A 21,609-nucleotide genomic window follows, 5' to 3' on the forward strand; every position below is an offset into this window, starting at 1 on the left:
ACCTCAGGGGCAGCGGGATCCATTTGCTCTGTAACTGTGGGTAGGAACATTAGGGAGAGCACAGTGTCCTGCGTTCCTGAGCTCTTTGCTGAAATTGTTCTTTCCTGTGATTCTCAAAATACATGCCCAGAAGGTCTGGCAAGGGTGAGGCAGGGTAAAAGAGCTGGAGGGAGCTACCTAGCATGGGAACCTCAATAGCTTATCTTTCACAGGGTTCTCAGGCCAGCAGCCTCCTACTCAGAAACCACCCAAGACTCCCAGGTCCTTCTGCACTGAGCCCTAATTCTGTCCTAGGGGCTTCTAATTATTAGTCCCATCCTCTGTCTTCCAACTTGCAAAGGCTAAACCCAACAAGTATATTAAAACCTCTAACTTGGAGGGAGTGGTGGGGGGAAGCGGCGGCTGACCCAGTTGAGCCCACATGCTACAATATAAAGGTGCCCAGGTTCAAGGCCCCAGTCCCCACCTGAGGAGAAAAGCTTCACAAGCAGTCAAGTAGTACTGCAGGTGTTACTCTTTCTCTACCCCCTGCCCCTGACTATATCTTGCCCTTTCTCCTTAATTTCTGTCTTTTTTCAATGAATGATTAAAAACAAAAACAAACAAACAAACAAACAAACAAAAAAACTCTACCCTAAAGGCTGGGGAGATAGTATAATGGTTAGGCAAATGGCTTTCATTCCTGAGGCTCTGAGGCCCCAGGTTCAATCCCTAGTGCCACCATAAACCAGAGTTGAGCAGTGTTCTGGTCTCTCTCTGTATGTTTCTTTCTATCTCTCATTAATGTAAATAACTTTTTAAATATATATGGAAAAATACAAGTAAAACCTCCACCCCCTGAACTGGAGATACAGCACACCAAGATGAACATGTGCCCTGCCAGGCATGCTACCCAGGTTCAAGCCCAGAAAGCATAGAGAGGGCACTATTGCACTGAAGGAAGTTCCAGTGCTATGGTGTCTCTCCTTATTGCACCCTTTCTTAGTCCATCTACATGAAAAATAAATCAGCACAGATGTGATAAAATCATACATGCACAAGGCCCTACCCCACCCCACCCACCAAAAAAAAAAAAAACCAAACACATGCTCCATGTGCAGTAAGAGTGTCTCTCCTCTTTTCTCTCCTCCACCTAATCTTAAGCTTTCTTCCATGGTCTGCACAATTTTCACCTACCTCTTATTTGGTTTTATAATATCACAGGACAATATGCTTCTTTAAGTTATTAACTATTTCAGACCAACTCAAAATGCCTTCCTTTTGAAAAGTCTCACCGGGTGGCATTTCCATGAGCTCTGCTCTTCCTTCAGGACCGGCTGAGCAGCTTCCACCAAGGACCAACATTTGGGTGTTTCTCACCCCAACACCCCAAGTTTGACTTCCCTCATGTGGTAGTTCAATGCTCCTCCACTGACCTGGGACCCTGGTGTTTCCATTGCAATTACCGGTTATGCCTCAAATGCCATCTACCCCTGAATGATGTTCCATTTCAGAAGCTTGGCTAAGCTACCCGAGTGGTCACCCAGTGTCTCTGGAATGAGCCAGGCAATAAAACAGAAACAGCATTCCCCACAGCCCTCTAAAATAGTCTCCCTTTCAACCTTACTCCATCCAAAACCAGAGCTTTCACAGAAGAAGGACATTTTCTTTTAAATTTTAAATACGAAATTCAGAATGCTTTGTGTTCAATGTTTGCTTTACACACAGAGATGTATATGTAACACACATATATACCAATGAAAAATCCACAAAATTCAAATTAGAAAAAGCAGTCTGGGCAAACATAAGGCAGGAAAAGTGCAGTGAGTTGCTAATTTTTATTATTCCCCTTAAATGCTTGGATAATCTTGCTGCAAATCATATCTGTATTTAAAAAATATGATATGCTCAATGCAACCCCCAAAGGGTACTTTGGAGATAAGCCAGGCTATAGGTTTATATTCTCCCCATTTTCACATAAAATGCAAAAGAAAAATCTAGTAATCATTTTAATGAGCCTTTAAATAAATTCTTGGCTACAGTACACTGGAGTAATTTATACAAGGAACCTCATACAGATATTGCTGAGAAAGGGACTTTGTGACTAAAGAGTGAATTTCCAAGAATCACTCCCGATGCTTTTTCCTTTAAGTGATTAGTTAGAATTGAACCACACTTCCTATATCTAATGCACTACTGAGTTATGTTTGCAAAGACAGACAGAAACTTATAAACTAGTATTCTTCCCTCACTGATGCATCTCTTTTCTGATTTCTTAGCTTTACTCTATGCTGATTTCTCAGCTTGTGGGGAAGTCTAAAACTTTTACTCTCAAGAGGTTTATTTTTTTGGTTCTCATTTTTTAGACATAAGAAGTTAAAAAAAAAAAGTAATGAGACCAGTTTGGTCCATATTCTGTTCTTTACTTTTTTTCTACTCTTTCTTTTTGCACATCCCCCCTAAACTGTCTTCTGAAACACTGCTCTAGCCTCTCAGTAACTGTTAATTTATGAGGCAAGAAAAATAAGGTGGCAATGAATTAACAAGTGGGACCATTTCTCTCCATCAGCAGAATAATAAATCTTGCCCAGGCAGTCAGCAGGTTTGGCTTTAAGAGACAGAGAAGATTGAGAAAAAAAAAAAAAAAAAGAAGGTGGCAGTGTGCCTTGTGGGCAGGCAGGGTGAGGGTGAAAGCCTCCCAACAATTTGTTCTGCTTTATATCTTACTGCTTTTCAGCTACTAAGTTGCAGGTGCTACCATGATGCCAACCTGACCTCCCTGTGCAGAAAACCTCATCAATGTGTCCTGGAACCCCACGTCCCCAGAGCCCTACCCCACTAAGGGAAGATAGGAACAGGCTGGGGGTGTGGATCAAACTGTCAACACCCATGTCCAGCAGAGAAGTAATTACAGAAGCCAGACCTCCTACCCCATAAAGATCTGTGGTCCATACTCCCAAAGGGATAAAGACTAAGGAAGCTTCCAATGGAGGAGATGGGGTGTGGAATTCTGGTAGCGGGAACTGTATAGAATTGTATTTTATTCTGTAGCCTTGTCAAACATTATTAAATAACTAATAAAAAAAAAATCCCTGAGGAGCCAAGCTGTAGTGCACCGGGTTAAATGCACATGGCACAAAACACAAGGACCAGTGTAAGCGGTGAAGCAGGTCTGCAGGTGTCTATCTTTCTTTCCCTTCTTTGTCTTCCTCATACTCTCTTGATTTCTCTCTATCCTATCCAACAACGACAGCAGCAACAACAACAATAAACAACAATGGCAACCAAAGGGGGGGGGGGAATCCCTGAGATCTGAGAGCTGTATCCTCCACACAGAAACCAGGGTACAAGCAGCCAGTGTGTGTGTGTGTTTGGGAGGGGGGTAGTCCTGTAACCCCTGGGGTTAGCACTAGAGGCACAGGAGGGAGCTAATGTGGAAAACATTCAGAATCAATTTGATCACATAGAAAATGCTCAGGGTCATTGTGATAGCTCACCTTGATGGTGGCCAGGCAGTAGCGCAGCCGTTAAGTGTACATAGTGCAAGGTGCAAGGACTGGCATAAGGAACCTGGTTTGATCTCCTGGCTCCCCACCTATGGGGGGTGGTCGCTTCATAAGCGGTGAAATGACAGGTTGCAGGTGTCTATTTTATTCCTCTTCCCCTCCTCTCTTTTCTCTCTGTCCCATCCAGCAACAACAATAGCAATAATAACAAGGGCAACAAAAGCCTACAGGAGCAGTGGGTTAGTAGCCCTAGCTGGAGGCAAAAAAAAAAAAAAAAAAAAAAAATCCTCACCATCATGAAACCCAAGAATCCAGGTCAGGTTCCAGCCTGGCCCTCACTGTAGTCACAGAGACAGTGGCAGTCTCTCTCTTTCTCCTCCTGCCTCCCTCCCTCCCTTCCTCCCCGCCTCCTTCCCTCTTTCCCTCTCTCTCATTCTCTATCTCAATCCCCATGACAACAAAAATGATAATAATAAATACTACTGCTACTATTTACTTCCTTTTTTCCCTTTCTTATGCAGTATATTTTTCATATAAAATCCAGAAAGAAAGAGGCAGAAGGCAGAACGTGACTCCAGTATACACAGCTCAAGAGCTCAAACCAGGAATCTCAGGTGTGCAAGTCCTGTGTTCTACTCATTGGGCTATTTCCTAGTCCTTATCCCCTTTTTAATATTATCACCATAGACACTTGTTAATGACGATAGGGAGAGACATTAACATTGGAGGAGACTGAGCTTATAACTGAGTGTGCAACTTACTGTTTACAATTTCTGAAAACTGTACATTTTACAACTGGAATCAGAGGGATGATTTCAAGCTCTTCTTTCTGCAGACAGAATACTGTGCCTGCTTGAATTTACATAGTGATGCCCAGACCAGTGGATCTCAGGGAATCACACACACACACACACACACACACACACACACACACACACACACACACACACACACACACACCTACCTTCTCAAGGACCTACATGTAACTTCTGAAAAGTTGGTATGGGTTGTAATGCAGAGCTGATCAGTATGGCCCCACAGATCTAGGGTCTAGAAAAGCACTCCTGTCAAGGTTTTCCCAGCTACCTATTGATTAGCCCCAAATCCTTGGAGCAATACCTACCATAATGTGGCACTCTTAGCAGACTGTCTAATGTGGGCCATCCAGACCACCCACAACTGAAAAAAAAACATCAAGAAGTATAGGACCCCTGACTGAGCACACATATTATCATGAAAAAGGATCCTGATCAAGCCTGGGTCCCACACCTACAGCTTTATGTGCTGTAAATTAGGGCTGCTGGTGTGTCTCTCTCCCTCCTAGGTGCCTCCTTCCTCCCTTTCAATTTCTCTCCCTCTCTATCTGATAAATAATAAATAAACTAGTTGTGAAATTTTAGGACCTAATCTTACTATTATCAACTAGAAAGTGGAGACTGAACAGGAACTAATTTTATTCAGGAATGCTCAATTGTTTTCCTTTTATTATTTTTTTATTTATAAAAAGGAAACATTGACAAATCCATAGGATAAGAGGGGTACAACTCCACACAATTCCCACCACCACAACTCCATATCCCATCCCCTCTCCTGATAGCTTTCCTATTCTTTATCCCTCTGGGAGTATGGACCCAAGGTCATTATGGGATGCAGAAGGTGGAATGCTCAATTTTACTCCAGGTATGATCCAGAATTAGAAAGCATAATCCTACCTACTATGACAGAAGTCTCAGCCAGAAATGATACAGAGATCCCTTTGCCTTGTAGGACCTACAAGCCAGAGATATCTTTATAAGCTATGCTCACCTTAACTGGCCTCTTACACTGATCAGAAAGGCACTGCTTCAGGCTTTCAGCAAGAAAATTTGCAAGAAACCACTTTTACAAATATCAACTTTCTACCTGTAGACATATTATTCAAAATATGGCATGTGATATTAATTAGACACACTAATTAGATGAAATTATCATTAAAATAAATATTTATGTGTTGGTTTGTATAATATATATGTGACTATGTGTATACATTTGTCAGTTTTTCAAAAATATTTCCATTTCTTTCAAGAGCAAAATCTTGAGGTTCACTTGAATTTTTTCCATTTAATCACCATTTTATTATGGAGAGGATAATTTGCAAGATGGCTGTCCTATTAATACAACTTCTTATCTACTTGAAAGGTGCCTGCACACTACTCCAGTTACCAGCTTAAGTCCTCCCTTGGTGATTGCTCACTGGGCCCTCAAGTCACTTTGAATTTTCCCCTGCCTTCCACTTCCAGTAGCACACACACTACACCCAATTCTAGCCTCCCGTGTTTCTTTTTATTCCCTTGTTTCTTAACTCACCTGCAAGTGAGATTGCACTCACTTATTTGTCCTTATCCTACTTAGCACAATTTCTTCAACTTCAATTCAAGAGGTGTCAAGGGGAGCAGAGTTCATCCTTTCTTACATCTGATAGCATTCCATTGTGCACATAAGCTCCCACTCTCTTACTCATCTGCCACTGGACATTTGTGTAATACCCCACAATGGAGATAATGCAAAAAGTGTTGCTATGATCGAAGTGTTCACAGATCTCTTCAGGTAAATGTTTCCACTATTTTTGGATACATTCCTGAGACGAATTGCAGAGTTACAGGGAAGGCTCATTCCTAATGTTTTGAGTAGTGTCTAGACTTGGCCACAGGTGGTATATCAATTTTCATTTCCACCAACATGGTACAATGGTTCATTTTCCCCATATTCTCACTAGCATTTGATGTTTCTCTCCTTTATAATATATGGCATTCTCTTAAGTGTGAACTGGCATCTCTCTCTCTCTCTCTCTCTCTCTCTCTCTCTCTCTCTCCCTCTCTCTCTCGTAAAAGAACACGTTCAGAAGCCTGGGGAAAATTATCATTTAAGAAACAGGGATGAGGTGGCTGAGCAGTGGCACAACGGGTTAAGCTCACATTGTACGAAATATAAGGACCCATACAAGGATCCCAGTTTGAGCCCCAGCTCACCAGCTACCAGGGGGTCTGCTTCACAAGCAGTGAAGCAGATCTGCGGGTGTCTTTCTCTCTCCCTCTCTATCTACCCCTCCCCTCTCAATTTCTCTCTGTGCTATCCAAAAAATTGAAAAAATGGCCACAGGAGCAGTGGATTTGTAGTGCAGGCACCGAGCCCCAATAGCCTGAAATAATAATAATAATAATGATAATAATAAATAATAAAACAGGGATGAAAGAGATTGGAAGTGAGCTCACTTGGTAATAATGTACACAATTTACCATGTGAGAGTATCTGGCTAGTGGCCTCTAGCCACTGCATGGAAATACAATTTAAAGAAAAGTGTCATCAACAGTGAAATAATTCTGTAGTGTCTCTGCATCTCTCACCTTTTATTTAAAGACGAGTCCACTGGGGAGCTGGGTGGTGGTGTACCTGGCTGAGCACACATGTTACAAAGCACAAGGACCTGGGTTCAAGTCCCCTTCCTCATCTGAGGGGAAAATCTTGCAAGTGGTAAAACAGGACTGCAGGTGTCTTTCTGTCTCTTTCCCTCTACCTCCCCCTCTCCTCTCGATTTCTGACTGTCTCTATCCAATAAGTAAATCAAGATAACAGGAAAAATTTAAAAAAAGAAGAAGAAGAAGAGTCCACTGGGAATGACAGAATCACATGGACTCTGAGCTTAGGTTGGGTGTGGGGGATAAATGAGAAAATGTGCACTGACCATAGCCTATTATTGTTATTATTATTTATTTATTTATTTCCACAAGCTCTTCCATAAAAAGAAACAAATGAACTCAGAAAGGGAAAAAAAAAGACTTGGCCAATATTTATAATACAGCTAGCTGACAAGATGTTTCACAAGTTCCAAAATGGAAGTAGATTTCGGACAATCTGCCAGTCCTCATTCAAAACCCTACATCTTCACTTATCTAATTCATCCCAAAATACATAAGTTTCATGTGAAAATAGTCAGAGAAACAGCTCTTGAGAAAATCATAACAGGATGATAATGATGTAACAGTGGCACAGGGAACTCATTCTCAGGTGATCCTGGGTCCATACTTCCAGAGGGATAACGAATAGGGAAGCTATCAAGGGAGGGGATGGGATACAAAGTTATGGTGGTGGAAACTGTGTGTAACTGTATCCCTCTTATCCTACAGTCCTGTGAGTATTTCCATTTTATAAATAAAATTATATAAATAGAAAAAGAAAATGGCAGAGAACTAAAAACCCTCTGTGAGCACGTGTGTGCACGTGCGTGTACACACACACACACACACACACACACACACACACACACACACACACACACAGTATCTCTAGCATTCTGACAAAGGTTTCTTGCTCATCAGAGAAATCTGACTGCTAATTCCAACTGTATTTCTGTAGGGTAGCCTGAAAGCAATTATCCTTCACACTGGTAAATCAATTAGGAAAGGAGGAGTTAATACTCCCTCTCTTTTCTTAGAAATTGATTATCCTCTCACACTAATGAACAGAATACCCAGGCATGCGCCTACAACTAATAGACTAATAGAGTGATACCTGTTCTGACCTGATCTTTCTACCTGCAGCAGGGAGAGTCAGCCTATAGCAGCCACATGACCTGTGACCTGTGAGGTCAGAGATATATCACTAACTACTTTGCAGAAGATAGGTAGTTTTCCTGTTTGAGTCTCAGTTTCCTCATCTGCCAAGTGGAAATTGAAAAATAGGAGGCAGGAGATGGTGCACCTGGTCAAGTGCACACATTACAGTGAGCAAGGATCCAGGTTCAAGCCCCTGTTCCCCACCTGTAGGGGGAAAGCTTCAGGAGTGGTGAAGTTGATCTTCAGGTCTCTCACTGTTTCTTTCCCTCACTATCTCCCCCCTCCCTTCTCAATTTCTCTCTGTCTCTATCCAATAATAAATAAATAATTAATTAAAAAGTTAAAAGGGGATTAAAAATAAATTTAAAACAGATTTATATATAAACTTAAGGGTCAAAAGATAGTTCACTTGCTAACGTGAATGTCTTGCCACATACGTGTCCAAACTGTGATACCACATGGAAGTGTCAAGGCCCTGGAGGAAGCCCTAGTGGTACTTCTCCATCTTTTTCTACCACTCTCTCTGTATATAAAATAAAAAATCAGCCCAGGAGTTGTGCAACTATGCATAAATAACACCCCTGCTCTGCCTCCCAAAACTAACAAAAATGGACATAGCTCAGTGTCTGGACTTATTAGAGAAAAAAAAAAAACAACACACAATTATCCCATTGTGATGTTAGACCTTATAGCCCTTCCTTACACAGAGAGAGAATTTCTGTGTAGAATTTGGTCACATTCACTAGCAAGCAGACCTTTGGGTGCACTCTGCCATTTCCAGAACACTGCTTATAATTCTGCAGGTGGGACCCACTTTTGAAACATAGAAATTTCACCATAACATGACTGAATTTCCCTCTCTGCTCAAATATTTGTTCTCAAATAGATGACCAAAGTGTCAAGCTCCTCTGAAGTTAAAACGCAAAGCCTTCACTTTGTACAAAGCACAGTTCTTTAAATTGTGGACTTGATCTTGGCATCTGTCATTCTGTATGGGCCTGAGGACAAGAGCTGGTCTACACCAATGAGCTCTAGAGATGTAGAGACCATTATCTCTTGCAGAAGAAAGGGGGAGCTGTGAACTAGAGCTTCACCACAAAAGAACCCCCTCTGCAGGAGGTAAATGTATGCCTGCTTCCAGAACTATCACTGTTCCTAATCTTCCAAGTGCCCAACTCAGACATCACCGAGGCAATGAGCTCATTGGCCAGTGTCCAGCACAAAGCAAACAGTGAGGAGTGAAAAAAATCACATCAAATGTAGTTAGAAAAGGCCAAGGTCATTAAAATAGTGCTGATGTCATCACACAGTAGGATGGTCTAGAACAACTTCCCAGCATTTTATATCAACATTCTCATATGCACAGGGAATTTTGACATTCTGTTCATTGTTAATGAGAAAGGCAATGCTACTAATCCTAATCTCAGCCTCCTTAAAGGAAGTCAGCATTGCTAGATGTATCCTAACTGATTGTTCCCCAAAAATCCAATGAGAAGGCTGCAGAGTCACCATTTATTAGTAAGAGCACTAGTGTGTTACAAACTCCTTGAGAGGCTGCTTCTGTCACGTATTTCTCATCTTACAGAGAAATTCCTATCACCTGCCCAAGATGGTTTCCACCCAGGAAGATCTACCTGCGAACAAGCCCTGGCCCTCTCAACTTACAATGAAAATGGATTCCAGAAGAATTTAAAGACGGGTGCTGTCTTTGTTGATCTCACAGCAGCCTATGACACGGTCTGGCACCATGGTCTCCCAGTCAAGATCTCAAGATGCCTGCCTCGATGGGTGGCCAACACTGTATCATTTCTTCTCCAAAACAGAAGATTCCGGGTGCATCTGGGTGACAAGTCTAGCAGATGGAGACTTATCTCAAGTGGCCTTCCCCAGGGCTCTGTTCTGGCTCCTACACTATTTAATATTTACATCATTGACCTCCCAGAAACTTCTTCAAGGAAGTTCATCTACGCCGATGACATCTGCTGTGCAACTCAGGCATCCAAGTTTGACATCCTTGAGGAAACACTCACGAAAGACATGTCTCTGATATCTGATTATTGTAAAAAATGGCGACTAATCCCTAGCACTGCAAAAACGGTATCATCTGTTTTCTATCTACACCATGCCTCGGCCTAGCGTGAGCTTAATGTGCAGCTTGGCGGTACGAGAATCCGGCATGAAGCCCAGCCAGTCTATCTTGGCATTACTCTCGATCGCACCCTGTCATTTCACAAACATCTCATAAAAACTGCAGCAAAGGTGGGCGCGAGGAATAACATCATTGCAAGACTGGCCAGCTCCTCATGGGGCGCAAGCGCTTCCACACTACGATCATCATCTCTGGCATTATGCTATTCCACTGCAGAATACTGTGCCCCAGTATGGTTCCGTAGCCCCCATGTCCACTTGGTCGATTCCAAATTATATTCCTCCATGAGGATCATTTCTGGAACCATCCGTTCCACCCTGGTTCCATGGCTGCCAGTTCTTAGCAACATCGCCCCGCCAGATATTCGTCGGGATGCGGTATCATCTAAGTTCATTTCCCACGTATACGCTCGACCGGACCTGCCAATATACGCGGATATCTTCGCCCACCCTGTCCAACGCTTGACGTCTCGTCACCCAATCTGGTCCCCTACGCCTACACTGAACTTCTCTGTTCCAGACTCTTGGAAACAGAGTTGGCAGTCAGCTGAGGTAAAGAACAAACACCTCATCACAGACCCCCTGCAAGCGTCAACCCGGCTTTGACCCAGCACGTTATGATTGGGCCCTCCTCAATCGCTATCGAACAGGCCATGGCCAGTGCACCGCTATGTTCCATCGCTGGGGAGCCAGAGATGACCTGAACTGCCCCTGCGGCTACAGACAGACTATGACCCACATAGTCAACAACTGCCACCTCTCCAGATTCAAAGGAGGTCTCGAAACTTTACATCAGGCTCAACCTGATGCTGTTGACTGGCTACGGAAGAAGGGCAAACGCTAGAAGAAGAAGTAACAGCACTAAAGAGGCTTGGGGGATTGAAGATTTCATGGATTAAGCTCCTAAATAACAGAATAGTAGCTACTTAATACTAACTAATGGTATTACTTTTAGAAAGAGACTATGCACATATTAGCACATCTATTTTCAACCTAATGGTTTATTAGTGATCTGCATTTGGAGACTTGAAATTGTCAAAAAGTGTTAGAAAATCAACAACTAGCTTTGGGAACAGCTATATAAATGCAAGCCCACTTTACTGTTTTGCCAGGGGCAACAGGCCTCAGTATACTCACAGGCTCTAAGGAAAGCAAGAGCCCTCTGTTAAATAAATAACACATTAGGTAAAAAGCAAGTGTTTCACAAGATGAACTGAAAAAATACCAAAAACGACTCGCACTCACTGGTCAATGAGCAGTATGAGCATAGGGAACTAAAGAGAAGCAGGATACTAATGGAATAATAATAAAAAAAAACTTACATAATGCAAGTCAAAAATAAGAAACCAGAATACCAACTACAAGTTTAAACTTTAAGATACATTTAAGAAGAAAACTGTTTTTTTTCCAAGTTACATTGTGAGGTCAGAGCGACCCAGAGCACTAAACCAATAAATAAGATGAGAAGCTTTTGTTTATAATTTATATCTGCCATTTTTCCTAAGTGGCTGGAAAAGGGTAGTTTGATTACAGAATATTCTGGTTAAAGGAAAGTCACCATGTTGATATTTGTACATCATCAGTGTCCAGATTATCATGATACAATAAAAAACACTTAAGAATAAAATCAAGCAGAATCTATTTTCACCTTTCCTTGAATGATTCAGAAAGTACTGATTGATCACAAAGTCTTTTTAGAAAATTAATATCTACTATTATTTACAAAAGCCCACATTATTAGTCTGTGGTTTGTCTTTCTCCACTGTCAGTGAAAAAAAAAAATGTCTACACTTTTAATTTTCTGGCTTGCTGTGCCTCTTAGGTGGGGGTTGGTTGCACTTAATTGTTTCTTAGAGAATACAAACACAATAGGCTTACTTTGCATTACAATGGGCAATAATTCCTGTGAAAAGTTGTCCAGAGAGTCCAAGGTTGAGATGTCACCACTGGAAAGAACAAATGAGGTGGCATTTCTGCATTACTGGTCTCCAGATCCCAGAGTAACATCTTTTCAAATCTTAGCATCTGACTCAACCCATCCTTAAGTTCCCTATACTTCTAAATACCCCTACGGTATATTAAATGTACCCAAAACCACCTACTACAGAGGAAAGAAAAAAAGAACAAACCTAAGAGATGCAATGATGAGTAGGATACTCCAACAAGAAGTATACATACCCCAGAGATGATTACCAAGATGGGTGCACACAGGTGTGACCCTTCCTCACCATGATAGGGGCAAACAAGTATGGCCCTTCCTCACCATGATGACTGATTTATCATTGATCTGACGATACAATTAATTCTGATGTGGTTGAGACATATGTCAGAGATTGGAGCTGAAGAGTATATCTTTCATGCGTATAATACCTAGCTAACTCGTACACACAGCCCCTATGATTTCACTTGCCCCTCATGTGAAGTGTGTGGGTTGGAAGAAGCTACACACTAACAGTGACCAGATCCACTCCCAACTCATTTACTAACCAGATGTGTAGCACAGGTGAGACATTTGTCCTCTGCAGGCCTCCATTTCTTCTTTAATGAGAGAAAAACTGTGTTATGTTAGGACTTTTCCTTCTACTTCCAATTTCTTGATGATCTCTGTCATAAATGGGTGTTGGATCTAGCCAAATGCCTTTTATTCATTATCATGATAATTTATATACTCAATTTTACTCATCAATTTATATACTCGTGATTTTTTCTTTCTTTCTGTTGATAATAGTCAATTACATTGAATGACTTGCAGATGTTGAACTATCCCTGTTTCCCATGTATGAATCCAATTTGGTTCTGGTGGATTATTTTCTTAATATGTTTGTTGAGGATCTTTCGATGTCCATCAGAAATCAGGTCTATAGTTTTCTTTTTTCTTTCTTTTTTTTTTTTTAGTTGAGTCCTTTCCTGTTTTGGGGATCAGAGTGATGTTAGCCTCATAGAATGTTTGGAAATGTTTCCTCTTCTTCTACTTTCTGTAAGAGAATGAGGAGGATGGGTGTTACCTCTTTTAATATTTTATCCAAATAATATAGGCATTTGGACCAGGACTTGTGTCCTTGGGGAAACTTTTGATTATTGTTTCAATTTCTTTACTAGTGATTTGCCTGTTAAGTTTGTGTCAAGATTGTGTTAAGACTGGCAATTGGTATGACTCTAAGAATGGGTTGATTTCAAATTTATTTCCATATATATGTCTCTTGTATCTCTGCTTCATCTATTATTATATCTCCTCTCTCATTTCTGAGTGATTTTACCAGTTTTCTCTTTTTTTTTTTTCCCTAAGTGAGTGTAGATAGTGGTTTATATATTTTATTTATCCTTTCAAAGAACCAGATCTTGGTTTCATTAATTTTCCTAATGGTCTTTTGTTTTCTATTTCACTAATTTCTGCTCTGATTTTAACTATTTCCTGTTTCCTGCTGACTCCTAGGTCTCTATGTTGCTCCTTTTCCAGCTGGCTCAGTTGGGTTGTAAGATGGCTTAATAGTGATTTTCTTCTTAATTAATGTGTACCTGTATTGCTATGAACTTTCCTCTGAGGAATGCTTTTGCTGTATCCCATAGGGTCTGATACCTGGTTTCTTTGTTTTCATTGGTGTTGAGGTAATTCTTAATTTATTTTTTTTAATCTCTTCAGTGACCCATGTATTATTCAGAAGCATATTGTTTAGTCTCCAGACTTTAGAACAGTTCTTTCTTTCTTTCTTTCTTTCTTTCTTTCTTTCTTTCTTTCTTTCTTTCTTCCTTTCTTTCTTTGTTGATTTCTAGCTGTATAACAGTGTAGTCTGAGAAGAGTCATTTTATAATTTTAATATTTACATATTTGTTTAGGCTGTATTGTGACCCAGTATATGGTTAGTCCTTGTGAATGGTCTATGTGGACTTGAGAAGATTGTGTATTTCCTTTGAATTGAAATTTTCTGTATATATATATATATATATATATATATATATATATATATATATGTGTGTGTGTGTGTGTGTGTGTGTGTGTGTGTGTGTGTGTGTGTGTATGTTAGGTCTATTTAGAAAATTATTTCATTGAAGATTGCTATTTCTGGGAATCAACTGGTAGAGCACCCAGTTAAATGCACATAGTACTAAGTAGAAGGACCCACAAAGTGATCTAGGTTTGAGCCCCTGGCTCCCCACCTGCAGGGGGGATGCTTCACAAGTGGTGAAAAAAAGTAGTGGTGAAAAAGTAGGTTTTTCTTTCTCCCTCTCTATCTCCCTTTCTCTCAATTTCTCTCTTTCCTATTCAATAAAACATAAAAATGGCCACCATGAGCAGTGGAATTGTAGTATAGGCACCAAGCCTCAGCAATAAACCTAGAGGCAAAAAAAAAAAAAAGAGAAAGAGAGACTGCTGTTTCTCTATTAAATTTTTTGTTCAGATGATCTGTTTCTTGCTGTGAGTAGTATATTAAGATCGCCTACTATTATTGTGTTGCTGTCAATGTCTTCTTTAAGTTCATTAAGCATTTGTTTTATATATTTAGGTGCTGATGATTTGGGGGAATATATATTTATAATTGTTATGTCTTCTTGTTGGATTAATCATTTGGCCATCATGTAGTGTCTTTCTCTGTCTCTGGTTGCTTTCTTTACCTCAAAGTCTATTTTATCTGCGAACACAATAGCTGTACTTTCCTTTTTATCTGAATTATTAGCTTGGAACCTCTTGCTCCAGCCTCTTACAGTAAGCTCCCATATGTCTTATCTTTGAATGTGTCTTTCCTGAAGACATAGAATGGATTCACCCTATTCTTTAATCAGTTTAATGATTTAGTTTGGTAAATCACTAATTGAGTGGTTTGGCAGGTGAATTCATTCATATTTAGGGTGATAATTGTAATATGTGGTTTTCTTATGTTCATTCTGATTTTTGACTTGAGATTGTTTTAAATTATTGATTCTTTGTCCATTTGTTTCTGTCATTTTGTGGGGATGAATTTCTTTGATGAGTTCCTCATTAATTTCTCTTGTATTTTCTGTAAATTTCTGTTCCTTATTTTGTATTGTAGCTACTATAAGTATAATAACTAACAGTGTATGAAAATAAAAGTCTTTGGGAGTCGGGCAGTGGCACAGTGGGTTAAGTGCACGTGGCGCAAAGCGCAGGGACCAGCGTAAGGATCCCGGTTCGAGCCCCCGGCTCCCCACCTGCAGGGGAGTCGCTTCACAGGCGACTCCCCTCTCTCTCTGTCTTCCCCTCCTCTCTCCATTTCTCTCTGTCCTATCCAACAACAAAGCAACGTCAACAATGGCAATAATAACCGCAACGAGGATGCAACAACTAGGGCAACAAAAAGGGGGAAAAATGGCCTCCAGGAGCGGTGGATTCATGGTGCAGGCACTGAGCCCAGCAACAACCCTGGAGGAAAAAAGAAAAGAAAAGAAAAGAAAAGTCTTTGTTAAGTTGGTCTTCATTAAATAACATTTTTCCAAAGAATTTGTCAATTAGTCCCCTCTTCTTCCCTGTTTTATTGTTCTTTACAATGTCATCGTGTTCTTATTTCTAGTCTACTGCTGTTCACCTCACCCAGAACATGCATTCCTTTTTGTTCTTCTTTTCTTGTGAGACTTTGTTCAGTAATTCTTGTAAGTTAGCACTGATAATGGCAAATTCCTTTAGGGTATAGATATCTGAGACCTTTGCTTCTCTCTCTTATTTGAAATATAATTTTGCAGGATACAAAATCCATGGCTGGAATTCCCTCTCTTTTAGCACTTTGCATATGCCATTCCACTCTCTCCTTGCCTCTAGGGCTAGTAAACAAAAGTCTGATGAAAGCCGGATAACTCTACCTTTGTATGTAATTTATTTCCTTTCTCTAGCAGACTGTACTTTTCCTTTGTCAATGAGTTTTGATAGTTTTACAGTGATGTCTCTTATTGTTCTCATTTTATATTCATGTGCCTGGGTGTACTCTCTTCTTCTTGAATGACTATGTTTTAAGGAGTGCCTAAGTGAGGAATATTCTCAGTCAAAAATATCCTGAATATGGTCTCCGTTTGTTTCACACTGTCCTCTTCTTTGGTAATCCCTATCACTTTTACATTTGAAATTTTGATGGAGTCTGCAATTTCACAGAGAATCACTTCATTCTTTCTAAACCTTTCCTCTCCCTCATCTGTAAATTGAAGAAGTGAGTAAATTGTATCTCCTAGCTTATAAATTCTTTCTTAAGCATGAGTCAATCAACTTCCCGAGCTATCTACAATCCTGCAATCAAAGTCTTTCACACCCTGCAATTCTGTTTGAAGTTTTTCTTTCATGCCTAACTGTCTAGTGAACTCGGATTCAAGTTCTTCTTTCGTGTTTTCTAATTTCTTAGAGAACTCTCACTGAAGTTCTTGTTTCATGCTTTCTAGTTTCTTAGAGAACTCAGTTTGAAGCTCTTCTTTTGTGTTTAGTGAAATATTCTTTAGTGAAAGTCTTTAGTGAAATATTCTTTCAACTCTTGAATGTGTTTTCCATGTTATGCTTATATTCTTGAGAGTTCTTATAATGGCATTTCCGTAATCTTTCTCTGATAATCTCTCCATGTTTGTATTTTATTTTTCAAAACTATTATTTATTTTTTATTGATAGAGACAGAGAGAAATTGAGAAGGGGGGAAGAGAGTGAGAGGGAAAGAGACAGAGAGATACCACAGCACTGCTTCACCACTCATAAAGCCCCCCCCTGGTGCAGGTGGGGACTAGGGTCTGGGACTTGTGTCCTTGCACACTGTCATGTGTGTGCTTAACCAGGTGCATCACTTTCTGACCCCTGTCCATGTTTATTTTTCCCTTCAGCTTTTCTGCTTCATTTATGTTTGTCTGATTTGGCATGCTTGGTAGATTGTTTCTGCAATACTTTTGTTTACACATTTATTGTGCTCCTGATTGCTGGTCAGCAAGTGGTATTATTGTGATTTCTGGACTTTGTTGATGCTGGAGGAGGGGGAGACTGGTACTAGGTTTCTTCTTCCCCTGAACTTTTTTTTTGTACTCCTGTGGGGCATATTCATGGTTTCTCTATATGATTTCATTCTGAAATCAAGCCTTAGGGGGTTACTGCAGGGATGCAGCCACCATCTGCCACTTTATGTTTTGACAACAGACTGGACTTTTTCTAGTTACAAATGCTCCCTGCTTTTTAGGTGTATCCTTGCCTTTAATTCAGTAGATTAATACCCTTGAGTTCGTGGACTCAAAGTTGAAAAGTTCCCTTATCTCACCAGCTGGCAGTGTGTTTTGACTACTGCTGCACATAAAGGAAAGTGGCACAATCCTCTGCTATGCCTCTTAATTCTTTGTGTTTGGTTTCCTTCCGTGCATCTCGTATCACCTCAACCATGCTTGACAACCTGAGGCTACAGTGCTTCTGCAAATGTCTCAACTGTAATTGGTAAGTTTTGTTTAGTTCTTTGGTTGCAGGTATTTGTTGTCTTGGGGGAGAGTGGTTTTGGTCCCTGTTACTCCATGGCCACGCCTCAAAGATGTGTCTCAAAGACTGTACTTACATTAAATTCACCACTGAAATTCCAGTACTGTCCTTCACCATACAAATGTCGCTTTATCAGATTTACCTATTTCTATTCCCCCTTCATTTCTGGTGATCATTAATTGGTCTTATAATCCAGAAGTGTATTTTTGTTGTATTTAAGTCATGTGCTCATTTCCTCACTATACAACATATGTGTCAATGCATATGGTGTATTTCTTTCTCCATATGGCTAATTTCAGTAAGTCTAAAACCCTCTAGGTCCATCCATGTTGTTGAAAATGGCAAGATCTAATCTTTCCTTATAGTCAAATAGTATCCCATTTCATGTTTATACTACATCTTCTTTGTGCATTTACGAGAAGCTAGATGTCTAGGTTAATTCTAAGTTCTTGGCCATAACAAATAATGCATATATATATATATATATATATATATATATATATATATATATATATATCATACATATATCATATATAACATATATATGGTATTGAATATTTAGGAGTACAATAACTATATAATATAGATTTTTTAAAAATTATTTTGGGAATCACTCTACTGCTATCCAAAATTGTATTAATTTACACCCTCACCAAGAGAATGCCTTTGGAATTTGTCAAGCTTGTTTGGGGTATCAACTCCCACGGCAAAGAAAAAAAAATTTAAAGTGGGACTTCACCAAACTGAAAAGATTGAAACAGCAAAAGAAACATATCTAAATGAAAATAGATTTCAGATTCGCAACAAAGACCTCATAAACACCTTGAGTAATAGGTGTAAGACAAGACATTTAAAAACTCCAAAATTTATTTTCAAAGTATTGTGTGCAGGTATATGTTTCTACAGATGAGGTCTACAACATTATTTACATTTACAGAAAGAACCTCAATTCAAAAACTATCAATAATCATTCACAAAGAGGAAATCTATGGTCCTTTCCAGCTAAATAATTCATAACAATAATGAAATTGTGGAAAAAAATGGTAATCTCTTGGGTCAAAGCAAAGGGACACTTCTCAGCTCGGACCAGTAAGTAGTGTCTAAACAACTGTTCTGATAATCAAGATTTTGGCACTAAGCTATGGGCACAATTTCAGATCTGAGAGTTGACTGGATTGTTGGGCATTGATCACCTCTATACCCCAGGAGCCACTAATCTGCTGCCTGCTTTGCCCAGAAAGTTTAAGGGTCTTGGAAGCTAAGAGTGAAGGGAACATTCAGGGATGCAGATTATGGTGCTAAGCATCTGAACTAAAGCTTGGACTTCTTTTGAGCAGTATAAGCAACATCATTCTAAGCCACATAGTAAGCTTGGAGCTCACTACATTGGATGCAGAGATTGGAGGCATCTTCACAATGGTAAAAAAAAATCTCACTGAGTTTCCCTTGGTGATAGAAGAGATTTTAAATTCCTTGGGAAATACAAATCAGAAGGAAAGTATGAGTACACCATTTTTAGATTTTATGCATGCAGAGGACAAGGGGCTGGGAGACAGACCTCATCTTTGAGGGTATCTCCTTTGCCCTGTGTGCGACTCTGGATCAAGCACTCAGTATACTACACAGGAATACTATGACACTGAAGGAAGCCTTGGTGCATCTCTCACTTTCTCTGTCTAAAACAGCTGAGAGCAGTGAAGACCCAGAGTGACAGAGAAAAACTGGAAACACAAAGGACCAGGAGATAGCTCTTCCAGTAGAGTTTATGCACTCCTGTGTGTGTGTGTGTGTGGGGGGGGGGCCTCTGGCTTGAATCCCAGCATCACAACAAAGCAAAAATGTCACTGGGGAGTTCCATGGATGCTAGAGTGGTGCTCTGAAAACTTTCCTCTTTGTCTCCTCAAAAACAAAAACAAAAAACAAAATAAACAACAGAAATGGGTAAAGACTGGTGTAGAAAATCTGCCCAACAGTACTGTACATGCATGAAGTCCTGAATTAATTTCCTGGTACCATATAATAGGCTGCAACAAACAAAACCCCATGGAAATGACCTTTAGACATCTCATATTCACTGAGACTAGTTCTGCCTAAGTTTCTAATAACCTTGCCTTCCTATCTGCAAGAAGATAATCTCTCCCCAAAGTCAACCTGCTTTACTGAGTTTACTGTTCTTTTGTTGTTGTTGTTGTTGTTGTTAGTAATTTAATGAAGAGCCATAAGATTGTGCCACACCTCATAAAGATCTTTGATCTATACTCCCACTGCTAGAGTTCTGTATCCCATCCCCTCCACTGGAAGGTCCCCTATTCTTTATTATTCTGGGGGTATAGACCAATGATCTTTATGGGGTGCAGAAGGTGGGAGGTCTGGCTTCTATAATATCTTCTCCACTGAACATGGACATTGGAAGGTCAATCCATAACACCAGCCTGTTTCTGTTTTTCCCTAGTAGTGTAGCACAGCCTACAATGTTCCTATCTGTGACCATGGAATGTGAGCTCTGTCTCCTGTGCTAAATACCAATAGACAGAGTCCTGGGTCAAGATCAATGGAGGTTTACAGTTAATGGTATTTATATACTTTTTCCATATTTGGGATCTTCTCTGTTCTGATCCAGCTTTCTGGTCCCATTCCTAAATCTGAAACAACCTTCCCAGAAAATGCTTTTAGTCCACCTGTATGTTAGCTGTCCAGCCAAGGCAAAATTAGTGAAGTCACAGGCCCATAGATATATACATAAAAATAGACTTCCTAACTTCTTCCAGCAACAAAGACCCAAAATCTCATCTGCTATATTATTACCTATAGGTCCCTGATTATTAAACAATTTGTTCTGCTTTATATCTTAATGTTTTTCAGCCACCAATTTGCATTAAGATATAAAGCAGAGCAAACTGTTTAATAATCAGAGACCTATAGGTAATAATATAGCAGATGAGATTTTTACATATGTTTCTATGGGACTCTTTTTCAGCCACCAGGTTCCAGATGCTACCATGATGCAAACCTGACTTCCCTGGGCAGACGACCCCACCAATGTGTCCAGGAGCCCCACCTCCCCAGAGCCCTACTGTTCTTCTTTCGAATATACTTTTCTTTTTTTAAAAAATATTCATTCATCTTAATGAGGGAAGAGGGAGATGGAGGTGGGAGAGGGAAAGGGGGAGGGAGAGAGGCTGGGAGATGGAGAAAGAAGGAGGGTGGAAGGTAGGGAGGGAGGGAGAGATATACAAACATGGGAGCATTGCTCAGCTCTGGCCTATGGTGGTTCTGGGACTTGAACCTAGGACCTCAGTGCTTCATACACGCAAATCTTCTGAATAAGCAGTATGCTATCTGCCCAGCTTCCTGGATTTATTTTTCTAAAACAACCCATATATCATTACATGAAATCCAGTCCCCTCTTCCCAGCAGATCTCCATGACCAAAGTTTGCCCTTCCTCAATCCTACCATATGCTTGATGTTAAATCAGGAGAAAGAGAGACACAGATGAGCTGAGCCAGGGCTGCCCTCAAGACCTCAGAAGCAGCTCTGGATTGAGTTGTAGGATCCACAGGTACTCAAACCTCTTAGCAAATATGGACACTCTCCTTTATGTTACATTTGTTGTCACTGGGAACTTTTTCTGATAGAAAGGGACAGAGGGAGAGAGGGAAAGACAACTTAGCACCGAAGCTTCCTCCATTGCTATGAGGGCCAAGATTGGACCTGAGTAGCACAGATGACAAAGCAGGAGCACTATCCAGGCGAACTACTGCTGGCCCTGAGCTTCCTTCTGTGAGAAGCTCTTTGAAACCAGAGACTCCATGGAAGCCAAGGAGAAGACCAACGCCCATTCCATCTCTGTTTCTTACCACCAACTGACTTCAGCCTAGACACTTACTAAAACTCTGAGTTAAAATTTCTTCACCTGCCAAATGAGAAGAACACAATATCATTTTC

The 21,609-nt window shown here is 40.3% G+C and overlaps 1 protein-coding gene across 1 annotated transcript in view; it reads right to left on the reverse strand.

Moving 5' to 3' along the window:
• The window catches only part of SORCS3 (sortilin related VPS10 domain containing receptor 3), a 795,336-nt gene that overhangs the window by 450,607 nt on the left and 323,120 nt on the right, over nt 1–21,609 (reverse strand). The window lies entirely within an intron of this gene.

Source organism: Erinaceus europaeus, chromosome 14 (genome assembly GCF_950295315.1).
Source record: "Erinaceus europaeus chromosome 14, mEriEur2.1, whole genome shotgun sequence".
In the NCBI taxonomy this organism is placed as follows: Eukaryota; Metazoa; Chordata; class Mammalia; order Eulipotyphla; family Erinaceidae; genus Erinaceus; species Erinaceus europaeus.